This window comes from Leptonychotes weddellii, chromosome 10 (assembly GCF_054177405.1).
Source record: "Leptonychotes weddellii isolate Sample4059 chromosome 10, ASM5417740v2, whole genome shotgun sequence".
NCBI classification, from domain to species: domain Eukaryota; kingdom Metazoa; phylum Chordata; class Mammalia; order Carnivora; family Phocidae; genus Leptonychotes; species Leptonychotes weddellii.
The window spans coordinates 46,919,246-46,934,427 of record NC_138378.1 but is presented as its reverse complement, the minus strand read 5'-3'; the positions used below and the strand labels follow the sequence as shown (position 1 = coordinate 46,934,427).

The window sequence follows — 15,182 nt, the reverse complement described above, 5'->3', positions numbered from 1 at the left end:
AAGATACCATCTTGTCATTTAATCTCAAAACATGTCAGTTCAGTGAACGAAAGACAAGCATAATTATGCCGCTAGAATGGCGGGCTGACTCAGGCTCATAAATCACCCCAGTGAGGGGGTTTTGGGGCAGGCCCCACCCTATAGCTCTACCACCACCTTCCTGGGAACATGTGAACACATTATTTATGCTTTGTTTCCACAGGAACAAAATGAAATCTGCTCACTCTCTCTCATCAGTCTCCCCCAGTCTCCCAAAGGCAGCTCATTGTTTACTTTCTGTCTGCCTGGCCTTCCATCTGCTATGAGCCCCAACTGGCCTCTTCCTATGGCGACGCCCAATGTCCATGATGGGCTGGCCTCTTCCTTCTACCGGTCCTGTTCCTTCATGGTGCTGCTGTAGCATACTGCTTCGGGATTCTGTCAGGACAGGCTTGCACATCTCCGGCCTCCTTCTTCATTGGCTCACTAATTCTCATTGGTTCCAAAAGTTGTATCACCAAACACGGACAGAACCATTTTCTTTTTGACTGGAAACCTAAATATCTCCAGACTTCAAGGATGCCCTGCGATATTCGTTTTCTTTCCCCACAAAAACAGGGCAGCTTCTTCTCTTACTGGCACAGACATCACCTGCCTCACTTAGTACCACGAGCCTAAAGATCCTTAAGCCGCAGACTGACTCCGGGCAGGAAACGTACGGATTACGAAGGCCAAGGATGAGTGTGATGACACATGATGTCCAAGTGAGAATCACTCAGGACAACTGAACTAATGGTTGAGACCCCGGAAGCTGCCCCAGGCTTCTCATTAGATCTCCAGGAGGGGGGCCGTATTTTACAGCAAGAGGAAAGGCAACACCACCAGTGGCCAAGTAGTCATCAAGTCTTTAAAAAGCAAGACGGATCGCTGGTGGGAGAATTTTTTTTTTAAGATTTTATTTATTTGAGAGAGAGGGAAAGAGTGAGCGAGAGAGCAGGGGGAGGGGCAGAGGCAGAGAATCTCAAGCAGACTCCGTGCTGAGTGCGGAGCCTTGACACAGGGCTCGAATTCACGACCCTGAGATCATGACCTGAGATGAAACCAAGAGTCAGATGCTTAACTGACTGAGCCACCCAGGTGCCCTGCTGGCAGGAGAATTTTTAAGCAAAGTTACTAGAGAACTGTATTAGGTTCTCCAGAGAAACAGAACCAACAGGATATATACCTATGTATACGTACATATACACACGTACATACACACACACGCATATATAAAAAGAGATTTGTTACAAGGCGTTGGTTCACACTATTATGGAAGCTAATAAGTCCCAAGATCTGCAGAAGGCCTGAGAATCAGAAGAGCCAGTGGTGTAAGTTACAGTTCAAAAGCCAGCAGTCCTGAGACCCAGGATGAGCTGAGTTTCCATTCGAGCCCAAAGGCTGGAAGGACCAACGTCCCAGCTCTGCAGTCAGGCAGGTGGAGTGCCCTCTTGCTTAGTTTTCTCTTCAATCTGAGTCTGAAGGCTGTAAAAGACTGATATCCCAGGCAAGAGGAATTCCCACTTGCTCAGCCTTTATGGTCAGGCCTTCAACAGACTGGATGAGGCTCACCCATATTGGGAAGGGCAATCGGTCTACAGATTCAAATGTTAGTCTCATCCAGAAAAACCCTCACAGATACACCCAGAAGTAATGTCTGAACAATTGTCTAGACATCCTGCGGCCCAGCCAAGTTGACATAAAATTAACCATCATAGGGGCCAAGGTCGAAATCCACAACTCAAGACAACAGAGGTACCTGGTGACTCATCCCAAAGTCACAATGCCTGCTTGGTCTCCTGGAAGACTAGGCTCTTGGTCACTAGAGAAGAGCCTGGTCATTTTGCTCAAGGTAACCATGTTCAGGAAGTGGCTTCTCAGTATAATTCCACGTGATAAATGGGCTTTGATGGAATTCTCATAATAAAACTACACACACAGCAAGTATCCAATATCTCTTTTTGTTCACTCAAGGAACTTTGTATCTCATGGCATCTGAGGCAGAGAGAAGCTTACTTACTCCAGCCCCCTTGTTGACAAATGAAGCCGCCCTAGGCCAGAGGCTGGGTAATGCATCCTTAGATGCAGAACAGGGATAGAACCCAGGCCTCCTCAGGCGCCTGGGTGGCTCAGACGGTTAAGCATCTGACTCTTGATTTCGGCTCAGGTCATGATCTCATGGGTCATGAGATCAGCCCCATGTTGGGCTCCTCACTCAGCAGGGAGTCTGCTTAAGATTCTTTCCCTTTCCTTCTGCCCCTCCCTCCCCTCGTTCTCACTCTCTCAAAATAAATAAATAAATAAATAAATCTTAAAAAAAAAAAAAAAAGAAGAACCCAGGCCTCCTGATGTCCAGCCTAATTATTTTTCAATATCCTATAGGGCTTTTTTTGTCCGCAACTCAGACTTTTTTCAGTACTGGAGGTGGTTTAACAAGCAATTGTGAATCAAAATATGCAGCAGAAGGCCTCCTTGAAATATTCAGGTATGTCCCCAGTACTTGATGCCAGAGCTGCAAGAAGTAAATGGCCTTGTGTTTCGAACACAGGTCTCCTGATTATAAGCCCCACCTGTGATTTGTTACCTCCCAAAATAAGTGCAAGGGAGTGCACACCATACGTGCACATCATGGAAGGCAGCTGTATACATTTCATTTACACTGGGTTAGACTATTTCCAACAGAAACCCAAACTGGGATCTGAAAAGAGGCATGATTGATTCTTAATTTAAATAGGAAACCACATTGAACACTTTCTTCCCAAAATTTCAGGTATGCTAAAATATCACCCCGGGACACCACTTAAGAATCAGAATTTTTCTTGTTTAAAATAAGCCCACATTTTAAAATCTGATGGTTCAGTCTTTTAAGTTCTACACGAGTCAATGCCTGAGGCCACATCCGGAGCTCCACACTTTTGGACCGCAGGGAAATGCGCTGGACACCCCCACAGGCAGATGGCAACCGTTGGCAACCGTGGGGCTCGAGGCCGGGACAACTCGCTCACACTCCCGAGTTCTGGCCCCCTGGAAGGGCAGGGGCTGTCACCTCCCCGCGCTGGGACCTGCGGCCAGCCTTTGCCCAGGGCTCTCCCGTGGGTGGCAGTGGCCCGGCTCCCACCCCGCGGTAACCAGCCTGGCCAGGACTCGGACTTCGGTCTTCCCTCCCGGCATGGGGCGGTGGGTCCCTCCTGCCTACAGCGCCCCCCCGGGCTCTCCCCAACACGGTTCAGCTCCCCTTCCCCCCGGGTCTCCCCCAAGGCTCGGCTCCCTTCTCCCCGAGTGTCCCCAAGGCTCAGCTCCCCTCTCTTGGGCTCCCCCAAGGCTCGCTCCCCACTCCCAGGTGTCCTCACAGTTCTGCTCCCTTCTACCCTGCCTTTCTCCGGGTCTCCCCTGCGACTCCTTTCCCCTCCCCTCAGGTGTCCCCACGGTTCTGCTCCCCTCTGTCCGGGTCTCCCCCAAGGCTCGGGTCCCCTCTCCTTGATGTCCCCACAGTTCTGCTGCCCTTACCCGGCTTTTCTCGGGGTCTCCCGCGCGGCTCCGCTCCCGTCTCCCTGGGTAACCCACGGATCTGCTCCCCTCTCCCAGGTGTCCTCACGGTTCTGCTCCCCTCTGCCCAGGGTCACCCCGCAGCTACGCTCCCCTCTCCCCGGATCTCTCCAAGGCTCAGCTTCCCTCTCCCCGGTCTCCCCCGCACCTCGGCTCCTCGGTCTCCGGGTCGCCTCCAAGGCCTGGCTCCCCCTCCCAGGTGTCCCCACGGTTCTGCTCCCCTCCGCCCGGGTCGCCCTCTCGGCTCGGTCCCCCTTTCCCAGGGTCTCCCCCGCATCTCCGCTCCCCTCTCCCGGGTCTCCCCCACGTCTCGGCTCCAGTCTCCCCGGCTCTCCCGCGGCTAGGCCCCCGGTCCCCAAGGCGCCGGCTTCCCGCGGGGAGCGCGGGGGGAGGGCACTCACCGTGCGGCGCGGGCGGGCTCTGGGGACCAGGCGGGCGTCCCGGGGCGAAGGCGGCGGCGGCGCAGGGCTGCGGCGGGGCGGCCGTCCGGGTGGAGCGCCGCGGCTCCCGCCCGAGAGAACCCCGCCGTGTCATTTGACCATATAAGGAGACGCACGCCTCCGAGACGCCGGCGGCGCGGGCAGCGGCGTGGGGCGTGGGGGCGCAGGGGGGCGGGCGCCCGTCGGCCTCCCGGTGGCCGGGGCGCAAGTGGACCCCGACTCTTTGTGTGCTTTGGGCTCCGATCCCCCTGGGTCTCTAACGCGCGGGGGTTACCGGAGCTCCGTGCCTGGCGTGGGCTCATAGGACAGAGTTGAGGGCAAGGGCCGTGCGCGGGTCGCTGCGGCCGCCACCCAGGGTCTCCCCACGCCGGGGCGGAGTGGCAGGGGTCTCCCCACGCCCGCACTCTCCGCCCGGGTCCGGGGAACGCGACGCCAGCCGAAGCCCGAGAACGGGTGGGGGCGGGCTGGGGTGCGGAACGGGGACCATTGATCGGGTCTTGCCGCGGCAGGAGGCCAGGGCCTGGGATGTATGTGCACCGTGGGCTTCTTCGCCTTACCCCGCAGACCCCTCTCTGTCCCGAAATGAGCCGAGCAGATGGCTAGAGCGAATGGATAATGCCAGGTTCTTTGTTCCGCTAGGCTGGGGCCAGGGGGCTGTTCAGACGTTCTGTTGTTCCCTCGGGGCGAGAAAACAAAGGTGAGCTGCAGAGAGTGCCTCCCGCACTGAAAGCCCAGCCCCTGGGCCTGAAGCCCACACTTAGTAGGGACAGATGGCACCCCTCAACCCGCAGGAAAGCGGGCATCAGGATAGAAATGTTTGCTCTCGAGTGGGTGGCAGCCTGCCCTGCCGACTCGGGGGAAGATGAGCGGAGGGGAGGATAGCAGAGGATGAGCGGGAGTACCGTGGGCAGGCATGTTATATTTAACAATCAGTGGGCCTCAGAGAAGGAAGAGCTATTTGATTCTTTTCTCTTGGTTGACGCTCAATGTCTGGGGGTATTTGAGACTCTCTGTGGGTCTCCATCATGGAATCACAGAGAGTCATACTAGCTACACTCATTGAGCTCTAACTCTACATGTTCTATCGTTTGAGTCTCACCCCTTGAAGATAAGGATTAATACCCCCGTCTTAAGGTGAGGAAATTTCACCTTAGAAATTTCTCAGAGAGATTTGCTCAAGGCCTCCTGAGAATAATTATGCCAGCTGGGATTTGACCTGGAGTCTGTCAGATGCCATGCGAGTAGCTTGCAGGGCAGGAAATGCCCCTCATCCCACCAGTCACTCCATTGCCCTCCAGAGTGCTGAGACTGGCCACAGCAGTGAGCCCAGTCAGAACTGGATGTGGGGAACCCAGTCTTCCTTCCCCCATTCCTCCCTGAACCTGACAGGTTCTCACCAAGGACAGAAGTGTGGGCTCCAGACCTGCACTCCCACTCATAGTCAAAGCAGGCCAGTATCTTGAGCAAAATGTGTGTAGACAAGCCTTTTCCCTCTGACAGTTATCTAGATTTGTTGTCTGTATAGTTGCAAGTTACAGAATGATCTTCCAGAGACAGAGAGAGAGGGAGAGCTGAGGGGGGGATCAAAAGGCTTAACTAGCTGCAATGAATAGGGTGGACTTGAAGAGATTCTGAAACAAAGAACACACCATTTCAAAAATAAATTTTCATGAGACAGTTTGGGGAAGTGTGACACTAACAAGATAGTGGATGACATTGAAAAGTTATTATGAATTTATTTTAGGTGTGATAATGAAATGGTACACACACACACACATTCTTAAAACCCTTAGCTTTCAGAAATAATGCCAAAATATTTACCAATGAGATAACATTATGTCTGAAATCGTTGCAAAATAATTTGAGGTGGGGGGAATGAATAGGGCCAATATATCTATATCTATCTATCTATCTATCTATATATATGCCCATATATATATATTTATATATGAAATAATATCAGCCATGGATTAATGACAACTGGAAGTTGGGTGACAGGTGTGTAGGGGTTCATTATACTAGTCTCTTTCCTTTTGTAATGCTTGAAAAACTCTGTAATGGAACATTTTTTAAATTACAAATGCACATACCATTTGACTTTGACCCAGCGCTTCCCCTTACAGGAAATTATCTTACAGATAGACTTGCTCATGTGTAAATTGATAAACATACAAGAGTAGTCCTTGTGGAATTCTTCATAATAGCAAAATATTGGAGCATGTTATATGTTCATCAACAGGGACTAGTTAAATATTGTATGGTACATTTTAGAGTTATTTCTATATGCAACTGTTAAAAAGAAGAAGGTAACTATATTTATTGATTTGGCATCATCTCCAAGTTATGTCCATGGAAAGAAAAGTAGATAGTAACCAAATATTTGTGTTAAGAAAGGAAGGGAGGGGGGCGCCTGGGTGGCTCAGATGGTTAAGCGTCTGCCTTCGGCTCAGATCATGATCCCAGGGTCCTGGGATCGAGTCCCACATCGGGCTCCTGACTCAGCGGGGAGTCTGCTTCTTCCTCTCCCTCTGCCTCTCCCACTGCTCATGCTCTCTCTCTCTCTCTCTGTATCTCTGTGTCTCAAATGAATAAATAAAATCTTTAAAAAAAAAAAAAACAAAAAGAAAGGAAGGGAGGAAGACAATGTATACATATACTAGTGGTTGCCTCTGGGGAGATCTGGGGAGCTGGGGGCCAGGAGTGGGAGATTAAGTTTTACTCTATACCCTTTTGTTTCTTTTAAATTTTGAACTATATAAATATATCATTCATTCAAAAAATAAAAATATTTTAAAAATTAAAGCAACACATGCTCTTTTAAGACAAATAGGAAACAAAGTTTGTTAAACTGACTTTATAGAACATCAAGGAAATTTGCTAGAAATAGAGGCAGAAGGAATACAGTTCTGAGCTGAATGGTATGCACTTTTGGGAACAGTTTGAATCAAAGGACAAACTAGTTTAAAATTAAAATTTGGGGCACCTGGGTGGCTCAGTCGGTTAAGCGTTTGCCTTTGGCTCAGGTGATGATCCCAGGGTCCTGGGATGGAGCCCATGTGGGCTCCTCTCTCACTGGGGAGTCAGCTGGAGGATTCTTTCTTTCCATCTCCCTCTGCCCTTTCCCCTGCTCATGCTCTCTCTTTTTGTCTCAAATAAATAAATATAATCTTTAAAAAAATAAATTTTTAGGAGCATCTGGGTGGCTCAGTCTTGATTTCAGCTCAGGGCCTGATCTCTGGGTAGTGGGATCAAGCCCCGCTCAGCCAGAAGTCTGCTTGTCCTTCTCCCTCTGCTTCTCCCCCTGCATGCTCGTGCATGCGTTCTCTCTCTCTATCTCAAATAAATAAATACACACATAAAATCTTTAAAATAAAATAAAATACATTTTTATAAGATAGTCTGGTAAAATGTATTTTGAAGAGTTCTATCTTTTATACCATTGTATTCGCAGGGCCTAACTATAGCGCATGGCACATAGTATGTGCTTAATAAAAACAGATACTGAATGAACGGTGGATCACAGAAGACTTGCTTAATATGTGGCAAATCTTTCACTTTGTAGTTGATTACTTTACAGTATAGCAGATAAATATTATAGAAAATAGAATGCTATGACAATATAACTTGATCTCTGGAATCAGGTCTGGATTTGAATCCTTGTCCTACCTGGCACTTACTGAGGTGGCCTCGGGCAACCGCAAAATCTCCCTAACCCTCAAACTACTCATATGTGAAATGGGTGAATAACATATACTTTGCAAAATTCTTGGGAAGATCCTTCGAGATGGCTCATGTAAATTGCTAAACAGTATTAATGAAGTCCTTGGCACATAGTAGGCCCTCAGTAAACATGAGCTTTTATTCCATGGGTATTTTGTTTGACAGTAAAGGGGAGGTGAATTCAGAATAAGAGGGAAATGTGAAGGTGGTGAAAAGGTACAATTTTCCAGTTATAAAATAAGTAAATCCTGGGGAGGTAATGTACAGCATGGTGACTATAGCTAATAACACTGTATCGTAGATTTGAAAGTTGCTAAGAGAGTAGATTGTAAAAGCTCTCATCGCAAGAAAAAAAATGTAACTGTGATAGACGTTAACTAGACTTATTGTGGTGATCATTTAACAATATCTACGATTATCGAATCATCATGGTATGCACCTGAAACTAACATAATATTATATGTTCATTATATCTCAATAAAAAAGGGAAGGAAACGGACTTAATTCTCATCAGAAGGAAGGATTAAAGTTGAGATTGTATTCTAAAGATAAAAGATTGTCTTTTTGACAGAAAAATTACCGGTTATGGATAAAAGGTTAATTCGTGGAAGAAAAGAAATTAAGAAATTATATTTCCTGGGAAAGGCATAGAGGCAACTCTTACAGGTGATTCAAGTAATTCAAGCTTCTCTTGTTAATTTCAATTCTGTAATTCCCCCACCAGCCAGCATCAGCCTGACTTCCTCCTCTTTCATGGGGGGAGGTTTCAGGGATGGGGCAGCTAAGAAGCAGGAAAAGAAAAGGAAGGCCGTATGGCATAGGACGTGGTTCTCAAAATGTGGTCCTGGATCAGCTGCATCAGGATCACCCAGAAACTGATTAGAAGTAAAACATTCCCTGTGTTTTAACAAGCCCTGCAGGTAATTCTGATGACTAATTGTGCCTTGAGGTAAAATACTCCCCAGGGATTCCAACTCTGGACTCAGTAATTTACCAGAAACCCAGACTTAGTTCCGGGGGTGGGGGGGGGGAGGCATGGAAACAGATACACTAAATACAGACTGGGAACTGGAACTCTAAAATCCAATTACAAGTATTACTTACTCTGCCGGATACTTCAGGGGAGGCAAGCACAGGTAGAAATGAACTCGAAAATCCAATCACAAGTATTACTCTGTCTGGTACTTCATGGGAGGGAGACACAAAGTACAAAACTTACAAGGTAAATCCTTGCAGCCTGTGTGTCACTGGTACCAAAGCTGAAACCTAATTCTCTCCTCCCGGAGGCCCAGAGAGGAAGACACAGCTTCTAGAAGCGTGGTCAGACCTGGGGTGGGGGGACAAGGTGGGCAAGGGGGCGGTCAGGCCGGGGTCTCCTCCTGACCTTGGCCACCTGGCAGGTACTAGGAGACCTCACCAGCACGGGGAAGAAAGGGAACCCATGAAAACAGGGGCGGAAGTTCAGACGTCCCCATGTCCCCTACCCTAACTGACCATTTTGATGAGGATTTTTACAGCACTCCTCCCATTTCACGAGCAGAACTTCTCACAGGCAGCTCTGCCCACTCAAACCTGGGGCAGGAAGCTGTTGGATGATTTGCCCTTGATTCAGAGGTAATCATTCTTAATTGCCTCAGATAGTTGGAGGGTGAGTGTCTAAGATCATAAAAGCTGGTGGTAAGCCCTGAGTTCTTGCTCTGTTCCCGGGAAGGGCGCAGGGTGGGGGGCAGGTCTGTGCACGCCTCCCCATGACACAGCACCACCCCAGTATGCTGGCTCAGACGCCTGGGCTCACTTTTTCTAAAAGCACGATTTGCCTGGGTGGAGAGAGAACATTTCTATCAAAGATGACCATGCAGACAGAGCACTCACCTCCTGTGCCCCTGAGCTCGGTGCCAGTGTCCCCTGGAGCAAACCGAAGGATCTTGGTCTGGTTACAGCTTTGTTCTTGTAGGTGCCCAAATGTTGCCCCTGTGCCTGTTAAGACTTTCAGGAAAAGCCCAGTCTTTCAGGAGATGCACACTCTTTGCCTCCCCACCCCCTTTTGCTCTGGTTAGGGGAGAAAAGCTTGGCTCTTTCTTAAGACGCAGAGTTTCCATATCCCATTTCTTTGTTCTTTTTTACAAACTGATTTAATGGATGCAAATAGTCACCACGTTCAAAACCTCAAAACATGCCTGACATCGAGCCAAATCCACAAACAACTCCATGATTTTCTGAATTTGCCATCATTGGTTAAAGCTGATTTGGAGCATTTCATACAAGTTTCCATTGTGGCTTTGATAAGTCATTTAAGAAAGGTTCTATCTGGCAGCCTCACGGCCAATAAAATGAAACCGTTCGCACTGCGGTTCACTTCTGTGAGGCTCAGAGGCCAGTTGTGGATCAGGAAATGTTGCTGGACTATTTCAGATGAAAACAATTTCTCAAGTGGGCCCTGGAAACGTTTGCTTCTTCTTTGAGATCTTTTTGTCTATGATTTCAGCCCTTTTCTGCAATAACCCGGTCGCTTCTCTGTTTGCCAACAGTTTTACTCTGTTTTCCCTCTGTCTGCTTTTCCAAAACCCATTGAAAAGAAGTGTAAACGCCCGAGGTCTGCGCAAACCTACCAAAATCCTATTTTGAATGAACCATGTTTGCTTCCCTAAAATCCCTGAAGCGCTTTTCCAGGTAGCCTCTGCCAGTTCTTCCTGGAGTCCCTGAAATGGGAGCATCTCATGCCCTCTTGGTTCTCAGAATGTGGATTTTGAACCACACTGAAGTCACAAGTATTCTTTGTGAACTGACTTTATGAGTCAGCACCGCAACTTTAAAATCCCCAGTGCGCCGTCCCTGCCCCTCAAGTCCTTTCTGTACTACTTCCACTTGGATCAGGGTCATTAAGAGAAAATCTAGCTAGGAAGAGCCTGGGCTGCCAGGAGGGGAGGGGAGCACTGAGCTCCAGCCCAGCCACCCGTGTGGAGCTGTGTGTGTGCACCACCCACATGTGTGTCCTCTTTACTTAACCTCTGAAAGAAAGGATGGCCTCTCTTCTCACCTTAAAGGGTTATTTGAAATTATTTAGTCCTTCTTCAAGTTATTTTTATGGTTAATCAATCCCTGAAGATTTTCCAAAATGTCTCATACCATAGAAATGATTGTGCAGTGTGGTAGGTGAGGTGCATGTGACAAAGATTTGTACTTTCTGTTGCTTTATGTTCTGCTAAGAACACAAGTGAAGGGCTGTCTTCTACCTGTTTCAGAAGGTGCTTTAACATGGGGCCTGAGAGTCACGGCAGAGCTTCTGGGACAACCAGGCTTTGCTGGACAGCATTGCAATGGTCCCTGATGGCTGGGAGACCAGAAAAAGATTTTCTAAAATGTCTGACCTTTGCAGGATGCTGGCAGTATGATTTGCCCCCCAAAGAATCTTTTCAAATTCTGGGCCATCCTAACCGCACACATATTTTTGGAAACTTCTGCACAGTTAGAGATGCTGAGGAATGACTCTGTAACTCTTCCAGATTAGTCATTGCCTCCTGCAGGGATGGAGGGACTCCAGGGACAAATCATTGTCAGATACCCAAATTATTCATTAGTCGTCCTTAAACTCAGTAAATCCCTCTTCCTTTCCCTGCCTTCCTGCCTCTCTCTCTCTCCCTCCCTCCCATTCTCTCTTTCTTTCTTTCTTCCCTCCTGCAACCCCCCCCCTCCCCCCGCAGTCTTTCTCTGCTTTCAGTTCTACAATCTGAAATTACGCTTTCCCCTTGCTGATGGCCTTACCACAACCCGGCTGCTTGACCTTGTTACCATTTTAGGGACCCAGTTCTGACTCCCACCCTGTCTGTGTGGCGTGCCTATTTCCCTGTATCATCACGGGTCCCTTGAGTTTCCAGGTCAGGCTGAGAGCAAAGGAAGGAAATGCTTGGAGGTTTTCTGTTTTGAAGAGTATGTTTGGAAAGTCATCAAGTCAGGAGAACAGGGGCTTCCCATGTAAGTCAGGAGGTCCTTGAGTCCCCTTCCCACCCAGTCTCTTGGCTCCTGCATGCTCCACCTCTGCCCCTGAGCCAAGAGAGTTTTCCACACTCTGTTCAGCCCCCTGAACTCCTTCTCCCCTGCGAAGGCTACCTCGAGTACCCATCCCTTGTTTTTGACCATTCCATACTGTCTCATCTTTCCCTTGTTTATAACAACAAATGAAAGAGTGGGAGTCCCTTCTGGGCAGGGTTAGACACATTCATTTCTGTATTCTCTGCATCTTGGTCAGTAGTCTGAATTCAAATCGGGTATCCTGAAAATGCCTAAACCAAGATAGGGCTGTCATACAAGGGCTCATATGGGCCTACTTGAACCAAACAAATCAACCCTATTGCCCATTTGGGCGGTTCCATTATCTGGGCTTTGCACGGAGATCTGACTTGCAAGCACTTGCATTAAAGCTCAGTGGAGAGGCGCCTGGGTGGCTCAGTTGGTTAAGCATCTGCTTTCGGCTCAAGTCATGATCCCAGGGTCCTGGGATCGAGCCCCACATCGGGCTCCCTGCTCAGCGGGAAGCCTGCTTCTCCCTCTGACTGCCGCTCCCCCTGATTGTGCTCTCTCTCTCTCTCTTGCTCTCTCTCTGACAAATAAATAAAATCTTAAAAAAAAAAAAAAGAAAAGAAAAGTGGAGGGTCTGTCCTCTCCAGCAGGGGGAGAAGGGAACCAGGAGCTGTTCTTCCCGCATTAGCTGGAGTCCCCCCAGGAGTACCTTCCATAGGTACTGTGAGCAGGAAATCAGGCGGCAGGGGTCAACCCATGGACCTTCGCACTTCTGCCTCTGAGTGTCTAGCTCTTCCTGAGGAGGGGGCTGCCCCAGATGGGCCCCTGCCACCCCCTGCCTGGGCCCTAGGTGCAGAAGGCAGCTCCCTGAGGGAAGACCTGGAAGTGGTCATGCCAACGGAAGCCACAGCCTCCATTTTTAGCAACCAAATGTAATGAATTCATGTCTTAAAATTATGGCTGGGGCATGCCTGACTCACTTTTAAATACTTTAAGACAGTCTGTCTGTCCAAACGGGAGCATACAAAACAAAAGTTCTGTCTCCCGGGGAAACTGGTAAAGGTCTGTCCTCTGCACCTGCATGAGTGTGTCTGGTGGGCCATTTGTCAAAGCAGGTTTAATTGCAGGAGCCTCTTTAATGATAACAGCTCTGCTCCAGCCTCTGAGAGGGGCATCCTGACCCCCAAAGCGGGCTTTAGATCAGTAGGCTGCAGAGATGAGCCCCGTAGGAGCACACAGCTCATTCCTTTCAAACCATACCTGTTTTATGGTGGAGTCACTCAGAAAGAAAAACTGGTGTATTTCCCTCATTCACTCACATTGTTAATGGATAATCCTTCCCAAAGGTAGACCAGATTCCTAAGCTTGTACTTGCCTTCACCGTGGCCATCCGCACTCCCAGAGACGACTATGCAGCTTTCCAAGTCATGCGGTCCTGATTTTGACTTGCACATCACCAGGCAGTAAGAGGGGACATCCCCTGGCCGAGATGGGGACCAGCACCCTGCTCTTGCGAACCATGCTTTCACTTGGGAGAAGCACCGTTTCACGTGGCCAGGTGGGCTTGCCGTGAGGACTCCTTTACTTTGGATGGGTCTTTCTTGCTCCCTTGCAAGGGGCATGCACAAGCAGAGGGAGGGCAGAGTCCTTGTTTGAGCAGAACTAATCGGGCTGATAGTCAATGAATGTAAACTTGACATCCCAGATTCTGGAATGCAGAGTTCAGAGGAGCTATCGTTCATTATCACTGTTATAACAAATGCTTTTTCTTTCTGTCTTTTGTCTTTGATTGCTGATATGGTGGCATTTTTTGTGTAGGAAAGTGAGGTGGGTGTGGATTTAGACACAGAGTCTTTGGAAGACTCATTTCTTCTTTCTGTCTCAGACTCTAGGAGGAGATGCGGTTTTAGGGGGCCCTGCACCCCACATGGTACTGGGGCAGAGCAGAGGACTGGTACAAGGGAGGCCAGGAGAGCCTGCGGCAGCCCCCAACAATGCGGGGTGCCTCCCTGCGGGCCAAGGAGGCAGAGAGGGGGCTGTGGCTCAAAGGAGGAGAATGTCTCTGCAACGAAGCTTTGGGACAGAGAGAAGGGGCCGCAGAGGCCTGCCGGGAAGAACAGTCCCAGTGAGAACAAAAGGACACTGTGCATAAGAAAACAGAGAAGTGAGGGAGAGAGGAAGAAAGAGATGGTAGAAGCAGGCTTCCTTCCACCTGGGAAATAGGCAAGGCACCAGCACTTAGCTGGTTAATTCATGTGGACAAATAAGGCTCAGGCTACTATTCCCTGGAAGTCAGGAATGGTTTCAGAGGAAGATGCTGAAGTTACCCCCAAACTCCCCATGACCCAGCTGCACACTCCGCTTTGGCCATTCCGAGGGAGGCCACAACATTACAAGCCCAATGAGGGAGCAAAGCAGGGGAGGGCCGAGGAGCAAAGCAGGGGAGGGCCGAGGGCAGCTTCTTACATCAGCCCCTGAGGTAATGGTAAATTGCACATTTCGTACAAGAATTGTTCAAGTCATTGTGTGTAGGACTAGCAAAAGTTACCATTTGGTCTGCTACTCTAGAGTCCTATTTATGATGCGCTGTAGATAATGTGATGTTATGGTTTAAATGCCCATCAAGGCTCTTGGTCCCAGGAAGAGGAGGCAGAAGGATGATAAGCAGAGTCACCCAGGAGCTGCCTCTGGTCCATCGTGGACTCCACTGGTGTCCTGGAGCTGCCTGGGGAGTCCGACTGGAAAAGCACACAGCTCACTCTTCCGTGGGAGCAGGTAACCAAGCTAGAGCTCGGCAGGAGCCTTCCCTGGTGTCCCTGCCAGAAGAACAAGCTGACTCCTGCCTCATTTCTACCACAAGGGCTTGGGGCCAAGTTAACCAGAATGAAGGGACATTCCAGAGGATGAGGAATGCCAGGATCCCTGGCCTGGCTACCAGGCTGGGGTGGGGATCCTGGAACGACCACGTGCCCCCCCCGGCGGGTCTGGGAGCCATGTGTGTGATTTGGGGGGGAGGCAGAGCCCAGAGATGAATGCTCACACCAGGGTCAGGACACAGGAAAGTGGGAGGGCAGCATCAGAGTTTTGTCTCCCAAGCAGAAACAGCTTGCCAGCTGGAAGGAGACCTGAGAAGTTTTAAACCCAGGCAACTCCTCCGCCTTCTAGAAGCCCGGCATGTCTGCCTCCTTTCACAGCCCTGACAATAATGGGCATGTGCCCAGCCGAGGGAAATAACCCCAACTGGACCTGGGGCCACACAACCGAAATGAGTGTGTCTGGTAGGGCTAGTCCTTCCACAGACAGTGCTCTGAAGGCTGGTAAGCTACCTGCCAGAAGATTTCTGAGGCCGATGCCTTTTGAAGTCTATTCTAACTGCACATCTCTGGGAAACGTGTCACCTATTATGACACTGCTAGCTGATGTTGGTGTCTAAACCCAACA

General features: G+C 49.3%; 1 protein-coding gene across 4 annotated transcripts in view; it reads right to left on the bottom strand.

Annotated features, from left to right (window-relative positions):
• Window positions 1–15,182, bottom strand: part of FHL2 (four and a half LIM domains 2) — a 131,295-nt gene that overhangs the window by 28,630 nt on the left and 87,483 nt on the right. For 2 of the 4 annotated variants that reach the window (XM_081833326.1, XM_081833323.1), the window contains exon 1: window positions 3,966–4,118. The exons of the other annotated variants lie outside the window; for them this stretch is intronic. The gene's annotated coding sequence lies outside the window, so the exon portion shown is untranslated. Of the gene's footprint in view, window positions 1–3,965; window positions 4,119–15,182 lie in introns of those variants that run through there. 4 annotated transcript variants of the gene reach the window in all.